Source organism: Rattus norvegicus, chromosome 17 (assembly GCF_036323735.1).
Source record: "Rattus norvegicus strain BN/NHsdMcwi chromosome 17, GRCr8, whole genome shotgun sequence".
Taxonomy (NCBI): Eukaryota; Metazoa; Chordata; class Mammalia; order Rodentia; family Muridae; genus Rattus; species Rattus norvegicus.
Window position 1 is genome coordinate 4,279,921 of NC_086035.1, and position 23,739 is coordinate 4,303,659.

The following is a 23,739-nucleotide window of genomic DNA, read 5'->3' on the forward strand; positions in this document are numbered from 1 at the left end:
CTTCTTGGGCAAGTGGGGCTTACAGGTAGGGTTTACATGCTAGAGGCATTCTTGTTTTATAGGTCTCTTAGGCACAACAGTGAAAACTTGAAACGTCACTTTAGCCCTCATAGAATCAAGCAGAGGTTGTCCTATGTACAGAGGATAGAACGTTGGTTGCTACTGTCACAAAGCACGTGGCTTCAGACGATAGACTTGTTGTTTCATGATACAGGAGACCAGCTAGAATGGGTGACAAAGGGTAAGAGCCGCTGTTTCTGGAGCTGTTAGATTTTCTTGTCAATCCTAAAGTACCCCTCAGTATTCAGTGTTTCTCTACTTATGGAGCTCATTTCTAAGGCAGACATTTCCTCAATCACGTACGTAGTATTCTCTGTGAACCCAGTTAGAACTGGCCCCAATCTGTTGCTTAAAAACGACCTTGTCACCGACTTTGTGACCATCCTCCTCTTTGCATTTTTTTATTTATTCTGCTTTAACTCACTCTCCTGGAAAGACTTTCAAAACGTGGCAAAGGGAAACGGTTCTGGATCTGAGTCCGGGCTCTGTGACCTTGGCAAGCTCCAGAGTCTCACTGTCTCCAATTTCCTCATGGATAATCAGAAACGTCTAAAAGAAATGTACAGAACGAGAAAAACATACCTGCGTCCTTATGGCAGCTCCTGCTGCGGATCTGATATCCCACTTGCGGTTATTATCACAATGTAGATGTTTGGATGCTTTTCTTGACATGAACCCCACCGTTAGGCAGTGGTAGAAGCACAGGACGATGTTGGTCACTCCTCCCTTTGCTATTTTGCACATCTAAAACACCTGCACCAGCTGGAACAGGGCTAGATGCTGGGGCTGGAAAGCACCAAGGGAGATGCTTCTTCAAATCCAGAATTGATACCATGAAGGGGAAGGCAGATGGCAGGCAGATGGTGTCCAGGTACTTAGTGAGAGCTCGGAGAATGTGTGCGAAGGAAGCAGGCTATGGTCTGTGACAGCACCAGGAACTTCAGCCCTACCTCAGCTAGCAGGTCAGGGAGGAGCCCGGTCTGCTGCTATATTCTCCCCAGAGCAAGGCTGGAGTCACATGGCTTTGCTTACTGACTCAACTGCGTGACTAGCCCACACCAGCTCAGAGCATCGGAAGGATGTCCCCACAGACATTGTAAAGCGTAAATTTGCTTGGTGCAGCCTCTGGCCGTGGCTCCACAATATTTCACGAGGAGCAGATCTGAGAGGCAGTGCCTAAGGAGGGTGGTTAAAGTCCTTCCTCCACAGTGATGTGTTTAGCTTTCTCTCTTTGGACACTTGAAAGCTAACAGGTCAAGAACAGGTGTTTGTGTTTAGAAGTTATGGAAAGTTTGAAATCCCTTGTGGGTCAAAGAAGTAATTGTCTTGGAAGATCAGGGAATGCACATGGAAACTCGTGAGGGCATTTCCAAAGACGACTGTGAAAAACGTATTATTCTAAACACATTTGAAAGGTGGAGTCAATGGTAAGAAGTCTAGATCTCAAGAAGGCATCAGATTCTAACAAAGAAACCACAGTTCCCAAGGGGTAAAGATAATGTGAATGGCTAGATATTGGAGGCCAGAGTGACAATGACAGGCAGTCACACACACACACACACACACACACACATACATATACACACTCACATATACACATGCATATACACATACATATAAACACACTCACATACACACATATACACATACACACATATACACACTCATATTCACACAATACACACACATGCAAACACACTCACACATGCATATACACACTCACATACACACAAAACACATACATGTACATACACATATACACATACATGCATATACACACTCACATACCCACATACACACCCCTTTGGACTTGTGATTGCAATGCCTACAGAGGCCATAAGAGGGCATCAGATCCTCTGGAGCTAGAGTTACAGGAGGTTGTGCGCTGCCTAACACAGGGCTGGGAACGGAACTCTGGTCCTCCGGAAGAACAGCATGTGCTGTTAACTGTCGGGCCATCCCTCCAGACCAGGACGTGTGATTTTTATATTTGAAGAAGTGTTCATTGATATTACAGCATTTACCTGAGAATACGAGAGGAACGTTACCTATAATCATGTCAGCGTTCCTGTCCTGCTTCTTTGCAATGGTAAAGATGGCAGGTGCACACTTCCCTGTGAGCCTCAGTGTAGCACTGAACATTTGCGCCTGCACAAAACTGAACGTGAAGGAGATGGACTAGAATGTACACAAAAAGAGATCTAGTGGGACTTTGGTGTTACTTAGAGAAACCCCTGACTAACAAAATCATTAAAGAGATTTAAGCCAACTTTCTTGATACATGATTCACACACAAATCGTTTCTTTCTTGTAAAGCATCAGGGCTGTTGGTGAGAAGCTCACAGCTATGGTGGCTGCCGTAGGGAAATATACAGTGCACACTTGAGTGGGGCGTTCTTGAGGGCACTGTTGCTAGCATGTGCTTTCTTACTGTAGCTTTGATTTCTCCTGTCTGCTGTCAGCAGGGTTGCAGCGGGGATCCCATATATGAACTGCCTCTGGTTGGTGCTGGCATCAGCCACACCATCTGTTGTGATTGCAAATGCACAAGGTGGGCAGCCAATGTCTGAGAAATAAGTGACCAGATAAAGCAATGATAAACACACCTAGCACCATCAACTCCTTTCTACCCAGGTGCGTGGATCTGTGGAAATACGGGCAGCCTCATCTCTCTGAGCCCATGAGATCCATACAGCAGGATGTGTGATCCCTGTTGTCAGGCGTTTCTCCTGTGTTTACCGGAGCTTCCTGCTTAGCCACACGCAGTCCTGTAATGGGTCAGGTGAACTGGTGACCGCTGCAGTGAAGTGGAAGTTTCTGGATATTCCAGGTGATACGTGGTGTTTTGCTGAGGCAAGACCTGTGGGAGGACACGTGACGTTTGGAAAGAGTATAAATTGGACTCAATGGACAGGGATGGTGTGCTGGCACAGCTGGCTTTGCAATGGCTTCATTGGTCTTGAGTCTTTATCTCCTCTAATCTTCACTTTGTTGAGAGAGGCCGGCAGAGGACTTCTCCTGGCATCCCTGACTGGTCCTGGTCCCTTCCACTGACTCATGCTGATTTGGCTAAGATCTGGCAGTTTCTGATAAATCCTGCCACCTCTGGTGATTTGTGTTTGGTATCCTGACACTACTGAACTGGATTGATGCTATCCTGACAGAAACTGGAATTGCCCCAAGGAACTACTTCTAAACAGGTCCACATCCCCTTGTCCTTTTTACCACCTTTTGTCCCCTATCTTCAGATGGTGGGCTAGAAGAGGGGGTCAAAACACTTGAGAATCCTTATTAAAAGTAGGCTTGAGAAAAAAAATCTGAGCCTACACCAGCATTCACAATGGGTGGCCCCCAAAGCAGTCACTCTGGGAGGAGTGAGAGACTAAGACAGTGGTGAAGGGACTGGAATTGACTGGTTTTTGTCTTGCTCGATTTTGCTTTCGATGGTATCTCATACACACCCTGTAATTTGCAAACCATGGTGCTCACTTATTTCATTTGTTTCTCCTAAACTCTGTGGAGAATATTTAAAAGATTGTTAGTAACGATGGCCTTTAAGGAGTAAGGGTATGGGGACTTTCACATGGGACTTAATTATTTTATTTTTTCCAAATGTGCTGTATGAGGAAAAGGCTTAAAAATACATACGGGGTAGGAAGAAGAAGAACATGGGGGAGGGAACTGGAGAGATGGCTCAGCAGTTTAGAGCTCCGCCTGCTCTTGCAGAGGACCCAGGTTCAATTCCAGGCAACCACATGGCAGCTCACACAATCGTCTGTAACTCCACTTCAGGTCATCCGATGCCCTCTTCTGGCCTCTGGAGACACTGCACACACATACAGACAAGTAGGCAGACACATATACACATAAATAAATGAAGAAAAAAGACAGTGGGATAAATATAAACAGTTAAGAGTCTAGTTAACGACATGTGCTATTCCCTTCCCTTCTCCCTTCTTCCCTTCTCCCTTCTTCCCTTCTCCCTTCTTCCCTTCTCCCTTCTTCCCTTCTCCCTTCTTCCCTTCTCCCTTCTTCCCTTCTCCCTTCTTCCCTTCTCCCTTCCCTTCTCCCTTCCCTTCTCCCTTCCCTTCTCCCTTCCCTTCTCCCTTCCCTTCTCTTCCCTTCTTCCTCCTTCTGCTGATCCCTTACCCCTCTGAAATCTTTTTGATCCAGAGTCTTAATCTCCTGCCCCAGCCTTCCTGGTGCTGGAAAGACAGATGTGTGCACCACTGTAAGCCTTCTAAGCTTAAGATTATTTCAGAGTAAAAAGTTAAAGCAATTGCACCAAGTATTCAAGCTTGCCCTTCTTGAACAGTGTTTAAAACCGGGCATGTACAATAAATTTACTTGGACCTTATTTGCAAACCTGAGCAACGTGAAGCCTCCAGGCTTTGAAAGAGCCCATTGTTCAGTTTGAGCATGGTGTGACAGAATGCTCACTCACAGCTCCTTCTGAAACATAAAACTAAGCAAATTCTTTTCTTTATTTATTTTGTTGCACGTATGTGGGCACTTAGGAGCCAACTCTCTGATTTCTTTTTTTTTTCTTAACACAGTATCTTCTATAATTATATATGGAACGAAAGCTCAGCTGTGCTTACTAAATATACAGAGCTGTTCAACCACCACAATCCAGTTCTGAACTATCTTCATCCCCCAGAAGCATCCCTTGGGCCAATTTTTAGCAAACTCCTGGTCTCTGTACAGATCTAAGCAGACACACTGTTCTGAACATTTTATGGGAGAGGAATCTTGGCCTGTGTGTGTATGTTTTTTTTTTTTTTTAAATCTGGCTTCTTTCACCTAATGGAAAGTTTCTGAGGTCCACCACCCCTGCTTTCTCTGGGACTTTTTCCTTAGCATATGAATTACTTAGAGAATAAGCAAATAGCTCACACGTAGCCGTAGCGATGGCGAAAGCGACACCTCAGTACTTCTCACACGCGGGTCTGCTTATGCAGAAATCAGCCTAAGGAATTATTCTTTTTTAATTCAACTCTTACAACAGATAGACATGTACAAAATCAGGGGACGTTCTGCAATCCCTCCCAGAACACGGAAGGCCACCCACCACTGTTCTCGTTCCTTAAGAAAGATGGCAGGGAATTCCATGCAGTGAAGACTCATGGGAAATGTTGGATGTTACTTTCTTTAGAATTATAACTCACCTTGCAGACTCGAGCACTCGTGGCACTAACACACGCACGCTTTTATGCCCGGAAGTCAAGGACGATGGAGGTGATGATGTCTGTGTGATGATATTTCATAGCACTTAGCACCGTCAGAGACTGGGTCTCTGGGATGAAAATCAGAAGCCACAGTGAAGATGTAGAATGTGATGGTCAGAACCTGACCCACGTTTAGGGACCGCTCCAGGCTTTTATATCTGAAGGAACACCGAGTGACTCGGTCAAGACAAGATCTGTGTTAGTGTCCCAGGTAACAAACATGAGCGACAAGGGATGCGTGAGAAACTCAACTTCAGGAGTGTGTGTGTGTGTGTGTGTGTGTGTGTGTGTGTGTGTATGTGTGTGTGTACGTGTGTATGTATGTGTATGTGTGTGTGTATGTGTGTGTATGTGTGTGTATGTGTGTGTATGTGTGTATGTGTACGTGTGTATGTGTATGTGTGTGTGTATGTGTATGTGTGTATGTGTGTGTTGTGTATATGTATATGTGTGTATGTATGTGTGTGCTGTGTGTGTATGTATATGTATGTGTGTCTGTATATGTGTGTGTGTGGTGTGTGTGTGTATGTATATGTGTGTGTGTGGTGTGTGTGTGGGGTGTGTGTGTGTGTGTGTGTGTGTGTGTGTGTGTGATAACAAGCCATGATGTGTTTCTTATTGTTGTATGGTCATTTGAAACATCAGGTTGACTAAAAAGGAAGAACCATACTGGGTTTCAAAGTCTCATAGCTAAAATTTTCTGGCCATTTCTGCTAACTCGAGCTTGAAATGCACAACCCCTTCCTTGCAATGAGAAAAGAAAACATGTATTTATTTACACACACATGCGTATTGATGTATTGACTTATACATATACATATGGATATATAATTTTACTTTTCAGGGACCATTATACTATGGTGGAAGAGAAGTCTTCTGTCAGTCTGTGGCTCCCAAAGGCAGAGGCAGAGCTGAGGGAGGAGGGGAGCGGAGGGCAAAGATCAACTCACATCCCCTGACTCCGGGTTTATCTCCTTCTGTCAGAGGTCTCAGACTGAGCAGTAAAGGCCTTCCGTGATAACCCTGAGGCTTTTCCACCCAGATCTTGTCCTCTGTGGTCTGTAATTGTCCCCTCCTTTTTTTCTGCTTGGCTCTTTCTGAGTCACTTAGCTCGTAATGGTGACATTCTTTGGCACACTGGCAGTCAGTCCCGTGATGCCCTATGACACCAGAAACTGGACCTTAGTCATGTTGTTATATTCAAGTAGTTTTTTCCTGCGTTTGTGCATGTGTGTGTGTGTGTGTGTGTGTGCATGTGTGTGTGTGTGCATGCCTGTGTGTGTATGTACATACTATGTGTGTGTGTATATGCGCGCATGTCTCTGTGTGTGTGTGTGTGCACGTATGTGTGCGTGCATGTGTTTTGAGACAGTCATGTATCCCAGGACAGCCTCAGATTTTGAACATCTTCCTTTCTCTTTGTGAGATTACAGGTATACACCACCATGCTAGGTTTGTGCTGGGCAGTACTGTGGATTGAATTCTGAGCTTCGTGCATGCTGGGCAAACGGTTTACTAACCGAGGCCCCACCCCAGTCCTGGAAAGCAATTGTTCCATGCAAAGAATCCACTAGAGAGAGTTCGGTTGTTGGGTGCTTCAGGTTTCAGCAACCTAAGCAAGCACCATCGGCCAAGGCTAACCTTTGCTCATCCCTTTCCCCAAAACGCAGGGATTCGTGGCAAGAACGGATCGGTTAAAATAAACTCAACAGCATGTTCCTCAGTATTCAAAGGTTTTACACGATTAACACCTCACTAGACCACAGACTTCTCAGGTGGAAATCAGACACCTCAGCGGATAAATACCTCAAGTTCAAGCCATGCAGCTGTTATGTTCAGCCCAGTTCCAACCCCAACCATGAGGTGGTGACCACTTCCCCCCTCCCCATAAGACACAATTTCTACAAATGGAAGCAGTGAGCTTCTTGGCATCAGTGCTGGGCCTCGGGACAGGTGCCCCAGAGGATGCAAGACCGTGGCAAGGAGGTCTTGTGACAACCAAAGCAGAAGCAGGGTGTAAAGTAACACTAACTTCTGAGGGGCCTCCCCTCCCCCATCCCGAGAATGTCACAGGAAGGAGACAGTTATTCAAGTTTTCAAACCGAGATAACAAAACTGACACTTTAAAATATCTAGCACCGAAGTTGGGCTTTCCCATAGGAATGGGGTATCTGGGCGTGCTTAGACTTCCTCGCCTGCCATTCTTTTTGGACGCTAGATATAGACTCAGGTATTCAAGCAAACTAGACAGACCTCGCCCCACTGAATGCACCCTGAGTCCAGTTTTGTCATTTTTAAGTTTAGATAATTCTTGGCTTAGTTCCCATGTACCTACCCTTATTAGTCAGGATTCTCTAGAGTAACAGAATTTATAGAATTAATCTCTCATTCATATATATATATATACATATATATACATACATATATATGCACACACACACATACACACACACACACACACACACACACACACACACACACACACACACAACAATGGCTTCCCATGAACAGAGGATCCAAGAATACAGCAGCTGTTTGATCCATGAGGAGGCTGGACATTTCAGCTGAGAACCCCAGGGAAGGAGGCTCCAGTGCCACTGAGGGAGTGAATAGTGGCAGATTATGAACTCTGTCATGGCGGAGGGACAGGCTTTGACAGGTAACGTTGAAAGAAGAGAGATGACTCAAGGAAAGGGAATGACGTGAAGAAGATGTGGAGGGCGAATCATGGGCAGCACCCAGTGGTTGGGACCTGCCTAGTACTGGGAAGGAATTGTGGGAGTCAGCCGGAGAGCAGCTTGGAAGAGAAGTTTGGGTATTGACTGAAAATGGGAGAAACTGGGAGGCACTTGTTATTTTTCATCCAACGCTGTAAACAATGGATGCTTCTTGAGGATCATTCTAGAATGTTTCTGAGTGAGTAGCAGTCAGTCAAGAGGCACAGTCTGACTAGGGTGCAGGCGACGGTGTGGTAGAATGGAGGGACTAGTTGTAGAACTGGGTTGGGGTACAGTGAGGTAGCCCTGACTTACCGGTTGATCTTGGATGTCACTAAGTTTGCAGGCTACACATCAAATGAGATATTGTAAGAATTGCTGAAGTTTCCCAATGGTTGGAGGACATTAGGACACTTTGCCCTCCTAGGAAAATCGCTTTGCTCCAACTCTCATTTCTTCTCTGAAGAAAGCAGGCCAGTTGCTGCCTTCCATAGTTGTCTCAGAAAAGGGCCCTTTCTGTAGCTCCACATTCAACAGCAATTAAGTATGCCTGGGAAATGAACTTACTAACAGGTCACTTCCTTCTGCTGTACATACAGAATCTAGGGCTCCAGTGGGCTGTAGATGTCAGCAATCCAATCAGAGCAGCAGACAGAACACCCATAATTCTACCTGCCCTCTAGATATGTCTTCCACGGATTCCTATACAATGTTGGGCTTCCAACACTCCCAAGACCCAGACTTTGGGAGTGGGTAACAGCCTATGTGGCTCACAGCTTTTCCAAATGAGTCCTTTCCCTTGACTCAACAACTTATTCTCAAGTCACTGCCTTTTCTTGTACATTGTGCAACAGATGTGGGTTCTTGGTTACCACATCAGGGAACCGAATTTCTCTGAAAATGTTCTTGGGTTTGTGCTATCTTTGGAAAACAACAAGTGAAATTTATGTTTTCCCAGAGTCATTGTTCTCTCGTTTTAAAAGTTGAATCATGTAAAAAAAAAAAAAAACACAGAATGGAGTTTCTTCCTTTCTTTTCTTTTAAATTAAATTTAATTTTTTTACGTAATTGCTTTACATCCTGATCACTGCCCCACTCCCTCCCACAATCCTTTCCCTGTCCCCCATACCCCCTCCCCCTCATCTGAGGACCCCCCCCCCCACCTTGGCACTTCAGGTCTCTGTGAGGCTAGGTGCCTTCTCTTCCTCTGAGGCCAGACAAGGCATCCCAGCTAGAGGAACAAGTGTCTTTGTGGTATGGGTGAGCATCTTTTGGGTATATGCCCAGGACTGGTACAGCTGGGTCTTGTGGTAGAACTATTTTCAGCTTTCCGAGAAACCACCAAATTGATTTCCAAAGTGGTTGTACAAGTTTGCATTCCCACCAGCAATGCAGAAGTGTTCACCTTGCTATGTATCCGTACCAGCATGTGCTGCCAGATGAGGTGTTTTCTTTTCATGTTAGCCATTTCAACAGGGGTAAGATGGACTCTCAGGGATTCTTACTTATTAATCTTCCCTGATGACTAAGGACTTAGAACATTTCTTTAAGTGCTTCTCAGCCATTCAAGTTTCCTCTGTTGGGAATTCTGTTTAGTTATGCACCCCATTTTCAAATTGGGTTATTTGGGTTGTTGGTGAAAATGGCCATCTTACCAAAAGCATAAGATCTATAGATTCAATCCAATCCCCATTCCAACACAACTTTTATAGACCTTGAAAGAACAATTCTCAACTTCATATGGAAAAATAAAAACCCAAGAAAGCCAAAACAATCCTGAACAATAAAAGAACTTTGGGAGGAATCTCCATCCTTGACCTCAGCTGTACTACAGAGCAACAGTGATAAAACCTGCATGGGATTGGTACAGAAACAGACACGTTGAGCAATGGAATCAAATCAAAGACCCCAAAATAAACCTACAGACCTATGGACACTTAATTTTTGATAAAGAAGCCAAAACCATACAGTGAGGAAAAAATGAAAGCATCCTCAACAAATGGTGCTGGTCTAACTGGATGTCTACATGCAGAAGAATTAAAATAGATCCGTATTTATCACCCTGCACAAAACTCAAGTCCAAATGGATCAAGGACCTCAACATAAAACCAGATCCATTGAAGAGACTCGTAGAAGAGAAAGTGGGAAGTACCCTTGAATGCATGGGCACAGGAGGTAATTTCCTGAACAGAACACCAGTGTGTTCTGATAAATGGGACCTCACGAAACTGCAAAGCTGTAAGGCAAAGGACACTGTCAATAGGACAAATTGGCAGCATACAGGTTTGGAAAGAATTTTTACCAACCTTACATCTGACAGAGTGGAGTTTCTTAAACCTTTCCCACTCACACACCCTAGAAATCTTAAAAGAACTTCTTTTAAAATGTCTGTGTGTGTGTGTGTGTGTGTGTGTGTGTGTGTGTGTGTGTGTGTGTGTGTGCACATGAGTGCAGGAGCCTTCAGAGTGCAGAAGAGGACACTGGATCTCTGGAGCCGAAGTTGTAGGTAGATGTGGGCTCTAGGAACCAATGGGTCCTCCGATGAGCAGTTCTTACTGTTAACTACAGTCCACTCCCGAGGAACTTTATATGTGATGCCAGGCATGTGAAATAGGTGTAGTAATAAAATATTTACCAATAACAAATCTTACATATGATTTTGCATATATACATGTATATATAATATATATAATCACTTTAAAAACAGAAACAAGTGTAGATACTGAAGTGGATGTGCTTGTTTAGTTTTATGTAAAAAAATACCTTGGCTAAATATTTCTTAGTTCAAGCATTCTTAGTTGAAGCTTCCCGAATGTGTTTCAGATATAATCTGTACTTTGATTTTATAATAATTGACGCTAAGAACATGCTTCTCAGTTGAAGCAGAAGTGCCATTGGAGATCTAGGTTGGAGGTCCCGATCTACGTAAGTAGCCAAAACCAAGGATTTAAAGATTGCCTCTGCCTAGAAACAGTAACTCAACAATCAAGAGAAGAGAGTAGGGCTGAGGCAAAATACTTGTTAAGTGTGCCCAGGGGCTTGGGCTGCATGACTACTGGAGGGAGAGGCAGAAAGAGAAGGGAGCAGGAAGAGGAGGAGGAGGAGGAGGAGGAGGAGGAGGAGGAGGAGGAGGAGGAGGAGGAGGAGGAGGAGGAGGAGGAGAGGAAGAGGAAATAATTCTCAAAACTCAAGAGAAAAGTTCTAAAACATTCACTTTCTCACAGTTGGAGCACAGGATCATTCCGAGAGACTGGGGCAGGTTCTCCTGACAGCAGAGAGTGGTCAATCCCAGCACTGCTTACTGGCAGCTGAGTTCAAGAGCCAACCAAGCTCTCCTAACCTCTAGGGTCTGCGTTTACATTGTTACAATGTCCCTTCCCTCCAGGGTGCAAGCTTTCATTTTCTGTCTCTTCGCCAGTCTCTTGTCTCTTTGCGGTGTTTATGCTGAGGTTCTCACTAGAAACTGTCTTGTGATGCCCGAATGAAAACCAATAAACGTGCTCTTAAAGAAGCCCGAAAATCTCCAGAACTGGTGCATGCCTTTCTAAAAGTGCATGTGACTCTTGTTTCCAAAGGGTGCGTTGTGTGTCACACCAAGGCTCTGTGGGACGAAATTCATCAAGCTGTGCTTAGGCAATCACCTACGTTCTACTGTCCTTTCCCCACTTTATATATATATATATATATATATATATATATATATATATATGGCTTATAAGACTGGTCACTCATAATGTCAGAGTGGTAACATATTAACAGAAGTTATAATGACCTTCAGGTGATAAGATACAGTATTAATGCATATAAAACTTTGATTTTGAAAATTACTCTTTGGTACATGACTGTCTCATAGTAGCAACACTTGTGAATATACCTGGTTTCTTGTGGTTTTCAGAGCTCAGACTCCTTCTTCCCTTGGTGACCTTTGATAGTCACTTTCTCCAACACTGTGTATCACAATGGAAGCGGTTGGAGACCCACTGATTGAATGTTCAGTCCTAGTTCTCACGCCTGTGAGGTGAGAAAGAAAGGGATGAAACATGGAGCCTCCTGTCCTCTCACAAGCAGCATACGGCCTGGCCACAATGGATGGTTTCTCACACCGCTTGGTTTCTGCACCATGAACTTAACTGCTTTCCAGCAAGCCTTGCAAAGTGCTTCAGCCTACAAACTTAAAATACTTTATTGCTGAACTGACTGATCGTTATGTGCTGGTCATCTTCATTCTCATAGAGGACTAAAATTTTGCTGTGTAGTAACATATTTGTACAAGTTTTCTTTTAGGTTACAACTTTTGTGTTTGCTGTATCTTTATATACAATTTTCAGTCATTCATTATTTAGTGTTTGTATGTGTGTGTGTGTGGTATTCGTATGCATGCATGTTTGTGTGCATGCATGTGTATGTATATGATGCATATGTGTGTGCATGTGTGCATGTGCACATATGTGTGTATGCACATGTGTGTGCATGTGTGTGTATGTGCACATGTGTGTGTGTGTGTGTGTGTGTGCAGGATAACTCTTGATTCAGTTCTGGTCTTTACCGTGTGTATCCAGGGATCAAACTCAGCTCCTCAGGTTGTCAGTTAGGGCCTTAACCCATGGAACCACCTTGTCCACTCCCATTTTGTTGTTGTTGGTTTTTTTTAAACCTTTCCATGTATTTTATTTCATTTTCCATAAATTCTGGAGTGTTAGGGCATGAGAGGCAATACAGGTCAGAAACCAGAGAAGAGGAGAGAAAGTGAGGGTGAAGGAGAAGGAAGAGAAAGACAGAGACCAAGAGATGGAGAGACTGAGCCAAATACAAGGAAAAAAGACTGCCTTAAAGTCACTGCTGAACGACCGTAGTTATGTAAACATATTATCTCAATATGTGCACAGAGAAAACTTAAAGACAACAAAGGAAAGAAAGATCCAACAGATCACATATGTAACTATGATCAGACTGGGAACCTCATTTTGTAATGTGTAGTAAGTAATAGAAAGACAGAATACATGAAGGGCACTAACAGACTGACCAGAGCCTCGTGAGAATGAGGACCCAGCCTGGGAATCTTCAGAGCACACATGAAAGGGCAGCAAAGAGATCTTAAAATGGATGGTTTCGCCATCAACATAATGCAAATCAAAACCAAAAAAATTTTTGTGCTTTGCTAGAGTAGAAAATATTTCAACATTAAGTAATGCGAATGTTGGTGACGTCATGCGGGATAAAGAGACCCCGTAGGTTAAGCCGATAGTTGGATTAAGCTCTCCACTGCTTTTCATATGGGGCCCTTTGCCAAACATTTTAAAAGTGTGCATGCTTCTGAATCTACAGTATCATTTCTTGGTGTCTACCCAAAATTAACACGCAGCCACATGTGTACAGAACTGTTCCCTGGAGAATGTCATGCGATAGCTAAAAAAACCCAACCCCGGAATTTCCTTATTGTTGTGGATGTTGTTCATTAGCAAGCTGTCTTTGGATATTTCTAAACAGTAGACTGTTTACCTTTCAAAAATGTTGCATGAAATCCCCAGAATAGATTTATGACCGTTTCCATCACTACCCCAATAGTGGAAACCCAGAGACGTGAAGCTGGTGCCTTCCTTCATCCCTAGAGATTAGTGTTCATGGTCCTGTGAGGTCCTCTGCACTGCACGATGGGAGGAGGCGGCAGTCACTAACCCAGATGCGAACCCTGCGATCTGCAATGGTAAGTAGCCTCCACGATACCCCGATACCCCGTAACACAGCAGCAGTGGTACAAAGGTTGTGAAAGTAACCAACCACTAATCTGATTGGATTTAATTAAGGCTAATTCATGGGATGGAACCCATGCCTGATAGTACTCAGATGGCTGAGAACCTGACACTAGATAGGTCTTGGGCTTATGGGAAAACCCGATACCATTGTTCTGCTAAAGAACACAGTCATAAGACGACTCTTACTAGCATTCTGCTATACTCATAGATCAGCCCCTCTCTCAGCCACCACTGGAGAAGCTTACCCCTGCAGCAGATGGGAACAAATGCAGAGACCCACAGCTGGACAATGTGCGGAGAGCGAAAGAACTCCGAACTCTCAGCCGAAAATAGGCTGTCTCACCAATTTCTTCCACTCAAGGATCAGAGGCAGAAAGATTATAAGAACCAGAGGGGATGAAGGCACCAAGGAGACAGCGTCTTCTGGACACAGCAGGGCTGACTCACGTGAACTCACAGAGACTGAGGCGGCACGCACAGGGTCTACACAGAATTAGCCCGTATGCGATCTCAGTGCCGAGAGGGGGATTGACTACGCTCTCTGATCCTTAACCAGAAGTTATCTCCACCTGACAACTTCCCACAAAGGAAAAGTTAGTCGTCCCTAGGGAGTCTTACTAAGTATACAAACCACACTGAACGGCAAACCCCATGCTCAGCCTAAGATGGCCAACCCAATAGAATTATTTGAGATTTTTAAATCTCATATTTCTTTGTTTGGGCATCTCTTGTAAAATTTAATTTAATTTTTTTCTTTTACTTGTTCACTTTACATCCTGCTCACTGCCCCCTCCCGGTTTCCCACTCCAATCCTTTCCTCTTCCCCTCCCCTTCTCCTCTGAGTGGGTGGGGCCCCCTCTCCGGTTGGGGACGGATAAAGCAGCCCAGCTAGTATCCCACTTACAGGTTGTTTGGGACCCACGTGAAGAGCAAGCTGCACATCTACATATGAAGGGAGGGCCTAGGTTCAGGCCATGTATGTGTAGTTGGTGGGCCAGGCTGTGAGAACATCAAGGGGTCAGGTTAGCTGACTCTGTTGGTTTTCCTGTGGGGTCCCTATCCCCTTCCGAGCCCACAATTCTTCCTCCTATTCTTCCATAGGAAACTTGTTTGGGCATCTTTTGTTACCTTATCGATCTTTTGCTTATACATTATCGTTTCTGGTTTTGTGTTGTATGTGTGTGTGCATGCATACATGTGCCTGTGTATGTATGTACAGGTGTGTGCCTGTGTGTATGTGTGTGTGCATGCGCATGTGTCATGCATGCATGTGTGTGTGCGTGCGCATGTGTCATGCATGCATGTGTATGTGCATGCATATATGTCATGCATTCATGTGCCTGCGTATGTGTGTGTGCATGCATACATGTGCCTGTGTATGTATGTACAGGTGTGTGCCTGTGTGTATGTGTGTGTGCATGCATACATGTGCCTGTGTATGTATGTACAGGTGTGTGCCTGTGTGTATGTGTGTGTGCATGCATATATGTCATGCATTCATGTGCCTGTGTATGTGTGTACATGCATGTGCTTGTGTGCTTGTGAGCGCATGTGCACACACACACACACACACACACATGCATGTGCTTCTCTGGCTTTTTGTTTTGTTTTGCATTTTGCCTGTTCTCCAAAAAGAGAGAGAGAAAGAAGGTATGCAGTTGGAAGGGTGGGGAGGTGGGAAGGATCTGGAAGGAGATGAGGGAAGGAAAAGTGATCATAATAGATTGTCTGAAGAAATATTTTCAATAAAATTCATACAGCGGCTTTATTTTGTCTGCTGAACTGTTTACTGATTCAAAACTCAGCTTTGAGGAGTAATTCATACATTGCGAAGGATCTGCAGGCATGCACGTGCTCTCATAGTTCCCTCCTAACGGTATATAAAAGGCAATCCCATGAGCCTGACACACCATGGAGCCACTGAAACCCTACACGGACGGAGGCCCTGAGGATCCTTGTAATCTCCTAACCTCTTCTACCTTCCCATCCTCAGCATTGTCCGGGGAGAGGAGGGCAAGGGTGCAGCCCCACAGTTCAGGCATAGATGAAGACACGTGGGCTGCCCCTGCCCGCAGGGGTCATTGTGGCAGGGAGCATCTTCATCTCTGAGTCTGATTTGTCCGCACTGCCCCTCAGGGCCAGATCCTGAGAATGTGCCTACTGGTGAAACTGCCTATGTGTTTATAGGACCACAGGTATGTGCCCTCAGTGGCGGATCTGTTCCACATCATACATCCTGTCAGGCAGAAGGACATAGAGGGGAGGAAGAGGAATGTCCCAACGCTGCCGTGCCACCTCAGGAGATGAAGAATCCCCGAGGTCTAGAGCAGGGGTTTGGGGGAAGCAATGTGGCTCGCTCTTTCTTTGGGGATTCTAGGTGGACAGTGTCTTTAGGGTTGACATGTTCAGTTTAGCTGGGATGCTCTCACTACTATGGAGAGGACCTGGCTCTGCAGCGATGGGCCACCACTCCGTCCTTTAGCAACGTGTTTTCTGGATGAGGTCTTTAGCTCCTCTGCAGGCCCAAGGCAGGCAGGACAGCAACTTCTGCCTGTCTGGGACGTTTGAGCCTTGGATGCTTAGCACGTTTCCTAAGAGAATTTCCCACAGATCCAAAAAACGTCCACAGAGAACAGCTTTTCACCTCCTCGGAATGAAGTAAATAGATAACAAAATTTGTCTGCTCGTATATTTTAAAAATCCATGTAAAGCCACCCCAACTTTAATAGCAAGGAAAAATATGGAGGTTTATAACAGAACAGCCCACATATCAAGACATGAGACCTTGATATGACAGGTTTAAGTAGGAGGTCCCTTCAGCTATGTGGAGCAAGGACTGGTAACAGTGCACAGAAGGCACCACTCACTGAGGGTACATTGTGTGAGTGACAGGAACGTTGACACATTAACACTGCTGCCCCTCACTGCTTCTTCTGATTCAGCTGGTGACAAGGTGTCCAGCATTTGGGTTTCACCCAAATTATCATCATCATCATCATCATCATCATCATCATCATCATCATTATTATTGGTGGTGGTGATGTATGGTGTACGTGTGTGTATACCTTGGCATGGTACACATGTTGGGGGTCATGTGGGCTGAGGTCAGAGAACAGCACGGTGGAGTCCGTTCTCTCCTACCACTGTGTGGACTCCAGGCTTATGTAGCCAGTTCCTTTACCCACAGGCCATCTTGCTGGCCCTTCATCTAATTCTGAAGTACCACCCCACCTCACCTTGAAAGCCTGGTGACTCCCAATTGTGCTACAGATACAGCTTCTGGTAAGTTACGTGGCTCCCGGAGAGCTACATTACATTGTGGCAGGAAGACAACCATGGTGTATCAGTGGACACAGCTGAGCCACTGGCCTGAGGTGTGTGACATGGGTGGCTTCATGTTAGTGATTTGGACTCACAAAATGAGGACTGAAATCTCTGTCGCATAGACCAGAAGGATGGCGCGAAGCACTGAAATCCTTAGAATGTACACACAGATGATTTTGTCAGTACTTAAATGACGTCGAAACTGAATACTACTAATTAACAAACTGTTAATGACACCACTACTGAAACCACAAAAAGGCTGAGCTAGAAGGTTCCTAAAGTCGTTGTTTTCTACATGAGAGCCTACCATCCAGGCAGCAAACATGACCTCACCATTCTGTTGTTATGTAGAAGGAAATGTGAAGGGCTTTTCTCCAATCAGTGCTGTTCACAATGGCGAGGCTCTACTGGTAGAAGAATTAGAAGTTTGTAACAATGTTCTCTAAACTTTTCTACAATCTGTGCCACTCCCAATGGTGTGGCTGGCTCTACTGGTAGAAGAATTAGAAGTTTGTAACAATGTTCTCTAAGTTTTCCTTCCTTCCATGCACTCCCAATGGCATGACTCTACTGGTAGAACAATTAATAAGAAATAAAAGCCTCCCTGGATGGTTCAAAGGAGGAGACGATGATAAAGTGCTGTCTGCAGGATGTCACACAAGGTTCAGGACACAGGCAAGAGATGGTGAGAGCTGCAGAGTTGGAAACAGGAGGAGGAAGTCACAGAAAGGAGGAAGGAATGGGCCAAGATGTCTTCCTCTCTTTCTTCTGGACAGCTAGTCTCTGACTATATCTGCATCTCTAGACTACCCCAACAAGGAAGAGAGGGAAGAAGTCTTCTGCCTCAGCCCCATCCTACCCACTATTGTGTTTGTCTAGAGTATTCCCTCTCTGAGAGACCTGTGTTGGTCATAGCAGACAAAGAATAGAACCTCAGCTAGCTCACGTGTAGGAATTTTGTTTTGGGTCCACTTTTACAAGGACTTGAAACGAATCAAAATTGGGACAATACTGTGCAGTTAAAACCAACCCAAAAATCATTGGTCCAACTCTCTTTCACTATTTTACAAGTTTCAGGTTCAAATTCAGTTCTGCACAGGACATGAAGCTGTTTCTTTCGGTTGCTTAGAGGCATGGCTCTCTAAGGAGGCCTTCAAGGTGCTCTGGAAACATTGTTACTGAGGAGGCCGAGATTCCTTCAAACCCTTCCCACATCAAACTGTCAATCAAACCATTGCCTACTTTACAGACCTTAACAACAACAGGTGCCTGGACAATATTCAGATAGTTTGAATTATTTATCTATAATCAACCAACCAACCAACCAACCAACCAACCTATCATCTATCTACCATCCATCTTCCTACTTTCATATTTTTTCAGGCAGGTGTCACATATTCTAAACTAACCTTGAATTCTCTATGTACCTGAGGTTGTCCTTCAACTCTCTTCCCCTCAAGAACTGTTAGCAAGAGACACCAGAGTCAGTGCTGGTATAGAACCCAGGGTATTGTGTATGCCAGGCAAGCACTCGACCGACTGAGCTACGTCACCTTTCATCATTTCTTAAATATAAGTTAAAGAATTTTTGGCCACTTTTCTAAAACTATATAATGGAGGAATAGTTAATCATAATTCCCTATTAAACCTACTAATGAGTTGTTGGGGTTTGCTTCAAATGAACTTGGAATCGAGTTCAGGGAAATAAATTCCACACCATTAGCAATGTAATTTTCTCATAATTTAAGTGGCTATGCCTGATTTTTAAAATATATCTAACTCAGGGCCTGTGCTGACATAGGTGGTGAGAATTTCCTCAATGCCCACAAGGAAGGGAAAGACTGAACCAAGCTGGCCTGGACACGGTTGGCCCTCCTGCTGAGGCTGCCACTGGAGAGCCAGTTACTAGCTGCCTGCTGAGACCAGGCATTCCAAGCCCCTGGAGAATCCTACCTCACTAGCTATCTATCCTGCATGCACCAGACAAGATTCTACCCAGCTTGCCCCTCTGTGTCAGACACACTAGGAGGGCAGTCACACAGCTGCTGGAGGACAGTTTCAACCTGAGTTGGTTCAACAGCCTTACCTGAGTGACTTTAATTCTGCAGAATCCATTGCTTGACTTTCCACTCAAGCCCCACTCTAAGGGGCAGCTTTAGGGAGTGTTGTCAAAGCCACAGCACATACCAGCAAAGGGAAACACCCACAGAGGAGAGTGCCTGGAGGTGAGATGGCTCCTGCTGAAGATCGAGGAACTTCTCTGTCCGAGATCTAGGCTGGTTTGCACAGCCCTGTAAGTTCTCCTAGTCAGAGGTTGGGGTAAGAGAAGGATGGTCCGGGTAAGAGAGGGATGCCAGGTATCACCTGACTGAGGGATTGCTTCCAAATGTAGACATCTAAGCACATTTCTCGATGAGCTATATGTTTTATTCCTTCATTTTTAGAAAATAAAAATAAATGTTGAAGGCTGTTAAAATAATATCCAAGATCACTAAAAATACCAAATATAGTAAAACAGAAAGTTAAAAACAGCAAAACAGAAACCAAGGCCTAAAGGGGCCACTAGAAATAACCCAGAGTAACATTTTAGTTTTTTGTTTTGTTTTTTTTTTTTTTCTTTTTTTCGGAGCTGGGGATCGAACCCAGGGCCTTGCGCTTGCTAGGCAAGCGCTCTACCACTGAGCTAAATCCCCAATCCCACATTTTAGTTTTTAAATTGGTTGGAGCCTGCCCTTGATACAACCTTTCGTGGGCGTTAAATATTTCCCAGTGTCAGCATAGATCTCCATCAGGTTAGAATTGACCTCATACAGAGTTCTCAGAATGTAGATTTTAGCATCACCAATGGGTCTTATTTTATTTTATCGTTGCTGTTTTCTTGTCCTGGAACTCACTACGCAGGTGAGGCTGACCGGGACCTCACAGAGGTTCGTCGGCTTTTGATGGTATTAAAGGCATGCACCACTACGACTGGCTGTACATGGAATCTGAAGCTGTTGGTGGACTTTATTCTGTTGGGTCTTGGCGGATCTGTTATAAATATAGTTGATACAGCACAGTTTACATTTTGTGCAACTTGAACCGATAGTTTGTGTCCTTGTGGTTTTGTTGTTGTTGTTGTTGTTGGAGATTGAACCTGGGGCTTCACATATGTTAAGCAAGCATTCTGCAACTGAGCTGTATCCCTGGCCCCTTAAATAAACGAATAAATGCAAATATTTCCCTTCCTCTTCTGTGTCCTTTTCCTCTCAGCTGGGGTTATAGTTGTCATTAGCTAACCTTTAACTCTGTTAGTCTTTCCATTAAGGTGACTTTGCCATGACTTCAGAATTTGGTTCCACAGAAAGCATTTGGAATGGGGACATTTTTTCCCATAAAACTCTAATAGAACAGGTCTGTGACTAACTTGTCAGGTAGCCACTAGACGTAAGTGTGACTGCCTAGCTCTTGGGATATTAGAACTCTGTTCTCTGGGGCTATACCAGAACATGAAAATTGTTTTCATACATTTTTATTTCCTGCCGAGGTCAGGACTGGACCAGGACATCAGTCTGTCTTCCCTTCTCCTCTCCTGGATATCTCAAAAATCAAGCATGCAGCATGAAATGGAGCCAACACTTCTTTACTGATAATGTCGCATGTCGTGTATAATCTTACACATTTTCAGCTATTACCGCTGAGAACAGTTAAATGCATGCCTTCCACTCATATCTTTCCTTCCCGATCTTAATGTGTGCATTTGCTACAGGCTTTTGAAAACTGGTGTCATGCTGTATAAAGGAAGGGTTATAGTACACTTTTCTTACTAACTTTCTATCATCAACACCTTGGGTACCTCGACACATTAAATCAGAACCCACCCTTTGATGGCCTGTTGGCAACCAAAGCTATTAAAAATAAACCCCCCACCATCATAGCTGGTTTTTGTCATCATGGTACCAAACTACTTGAGAAGAGGGAGTCTCAGTGGTAGCATGTAGTTTTTGGAACCCCACTTTAAGCTCTGGGGTACCAACCCCCCCAACCAGATTCCCTTGCATCCATGGATTAAAAAACAACACACACAAGTCAGTTAATCTTAAAATGCCTTTGCTAACTCAATTACTGGGCAATCCCAAACCGCCCCTGCCATGCCAGGCATAATGGGATAGAGTGGCCATTGCCCAGTCCAACTGAAAACTCACGTGGCTGGTTGGCTTTTTCTCCTCCGCTACTGCCTGCTTCTTCCTCAGTTCTCTCGATTCTCCCCACGCCCTTCCCAAGAACTCTAAGTGTCCCGCCCCATCCTCAGTCACTGATCGCTGGTATCTTTACTGATCGATCAAGGAGGACCAATTGAGGAGTAGGACCTGAGCATCAGAACCACGACACCCTCTACCCCGTTCCCCCACCCCCCGCCATGCACACAATTGAGGAACTGCTTCCATCAAATTCCTCTGTGCGGCATTTTCTTGATAATAATCGATACAGCAGGAACCAGCCCACCATGGCTGATGCTATCTCTGACAGGCGAGCCTGGGGTGAGTTGAACATGAGGCTGGAGCAAGCCAGCAGGGAGCACTCCTCACAGTCTCTGCTCCAGTCCCTGCCTTTGGATTCCTGCCTTGGCTTCGCTCCATGATGGACTTTGACCTGTAATCCGGATCAACCCTTCCCTCACTGAACCATTTGCCTTGACTGTCACAGTCAGAACAGAGCAAGGTTAAAATGGTCTGATGAGAAGCGTAAGCCTTCTTCGTTCGTGTAAATTAGATGATGAAGGAGAGAAAAGTAGAAGCTTTCCCCAGGAATTCCCGACAGTTGACCTTCCCCTCGCTCGAACAGGGCGGTGCCGGTTTCATCTCTTCAGAAACCACCGTCCGCAACCACTTCACTTTAGCCACCTTTTTTTCTTGAGAAGCAGTGATGCCACGTGTGTGACTCTATTCATTTCATGAGCCTTCTGCATTTGTTACAGGGTTTCCTTGATGCAGGCACAGCCGCGCGAGGTTCAGGATGGAGAGAAAGCTCTCCAAGCCTAGGCTCCTGGTATAGGTGCTAACCCACACTTCTTTTTCTTCCACTCACTAGGAGAGCCGAGGGGTCTGCAGCCTTGAGCTCATGGCCCAGTCCAGCCCCTCCTCCTTCTGCGGGACTCGGAGGGTCTTCGCTCTCTCTGTCTGCTCTCTGCTGCTCCTCCGGTAAAGCATGAGTTACCAGAGAGCATTGTCAGAAATTGCAACTATGTTTTTGTTAAAGCACATTTAAAATTAAAAGCTTCCACTAGTGACTTAAAAAATATTAATGTCTACCGCCTACAACTACTATTTGTATAGAAAATATTCTTTATGTTTTTCATTCTTTTTAAATCTGGGAAGACGTTTTTGGCTGTCCCCATGCCCAGATCATGGCATTCTTTCGATCCCACACTACGTAACAGCACTTTGTACCACAGATGATTTGACCAGAATTCCTATGGGAGAATGAGTTGGTGGTGGGGATCAATTGGCTGGCTGCCTTTGGAACAACCACAGTGTTCGTTCTTTACTTCAAACCTCACCATATATTCTGTACATAACCCTTAAACTCTGACCTTTGCTCAGTCATTTCATATACTCAAAGATAAACAGTAATGCTTCAAGAAACATCTTTAAAAAAACGTTTCAAGGGGTTGGGGATTTAGCTCAGTGGTAGAGCACTTGCCTAGCAAGCACAAGGCCCTGGGTTCGGTTCCCAGCTCCGAAAAAAAAGAAAAAAAAAAGTTTCAAGTTTGGGATAGAGAGATGGCTCAGAGGTTAAGAACATAGATTGCTCTTGTTCCCAGCACACACATGGTGGCTCACAACTAGGGGATCTGATATCTTTTTATGACCTCCTAGGGTATCACATGAACCTGGTACTGACATACATGCAAAACAAACACTCATGCATGCGAAATAAAATAATATTAATTAAAATTCCCAGTTTGACGAGTGAAGATAACACCTACAACTAACTTTAGTTGCTAATAAACATCTTCCTCTCATATTTTTATTTTCATAAGTGCTGCTGTAATGGTGTTTCAGTTCCCTTGGCTTGAAGGGTGATTCTGTTTGTCTTGATGCTTATTCTGGGAAGGATTCTACCCTAAGTTGTTAATGGTATTGGTTTCCAAATATTCTTTTACAGTCTCTTCCTGGACAATCCTTTTTCCTAAGCATCTTAGAATTCCTTCTCCCTTTCCCAAAGTTTTTATGGACCCAGTATACATGAACACACACACACACACACACACACACACGTGTGCACACATACACACACATGCCGGTGCATGCACACGCCTAAGATACATGCACACACTCATGCACACATTTGATCACACTCAAACACATACACACACATAAACACTCATGCACATTCACACTCCACACACACACATACACACATGCTTATGTTACTATACATACTCTTACACATTTTTGCTCACACATATACACACATACTAACTCTCATGCACACACACACATGCACATTCACACTTAAGATACACGCACACACTCATACACACATTTGCTCACACTCACACACATATGCACACATACTAACATCCATGCATACTCACCCCCCCAACACACACTAGCACACACAGTCTCTTGCTGTGCCTCCTTGCCATTCTCCATTGCTCTGAAGAGGTGACCT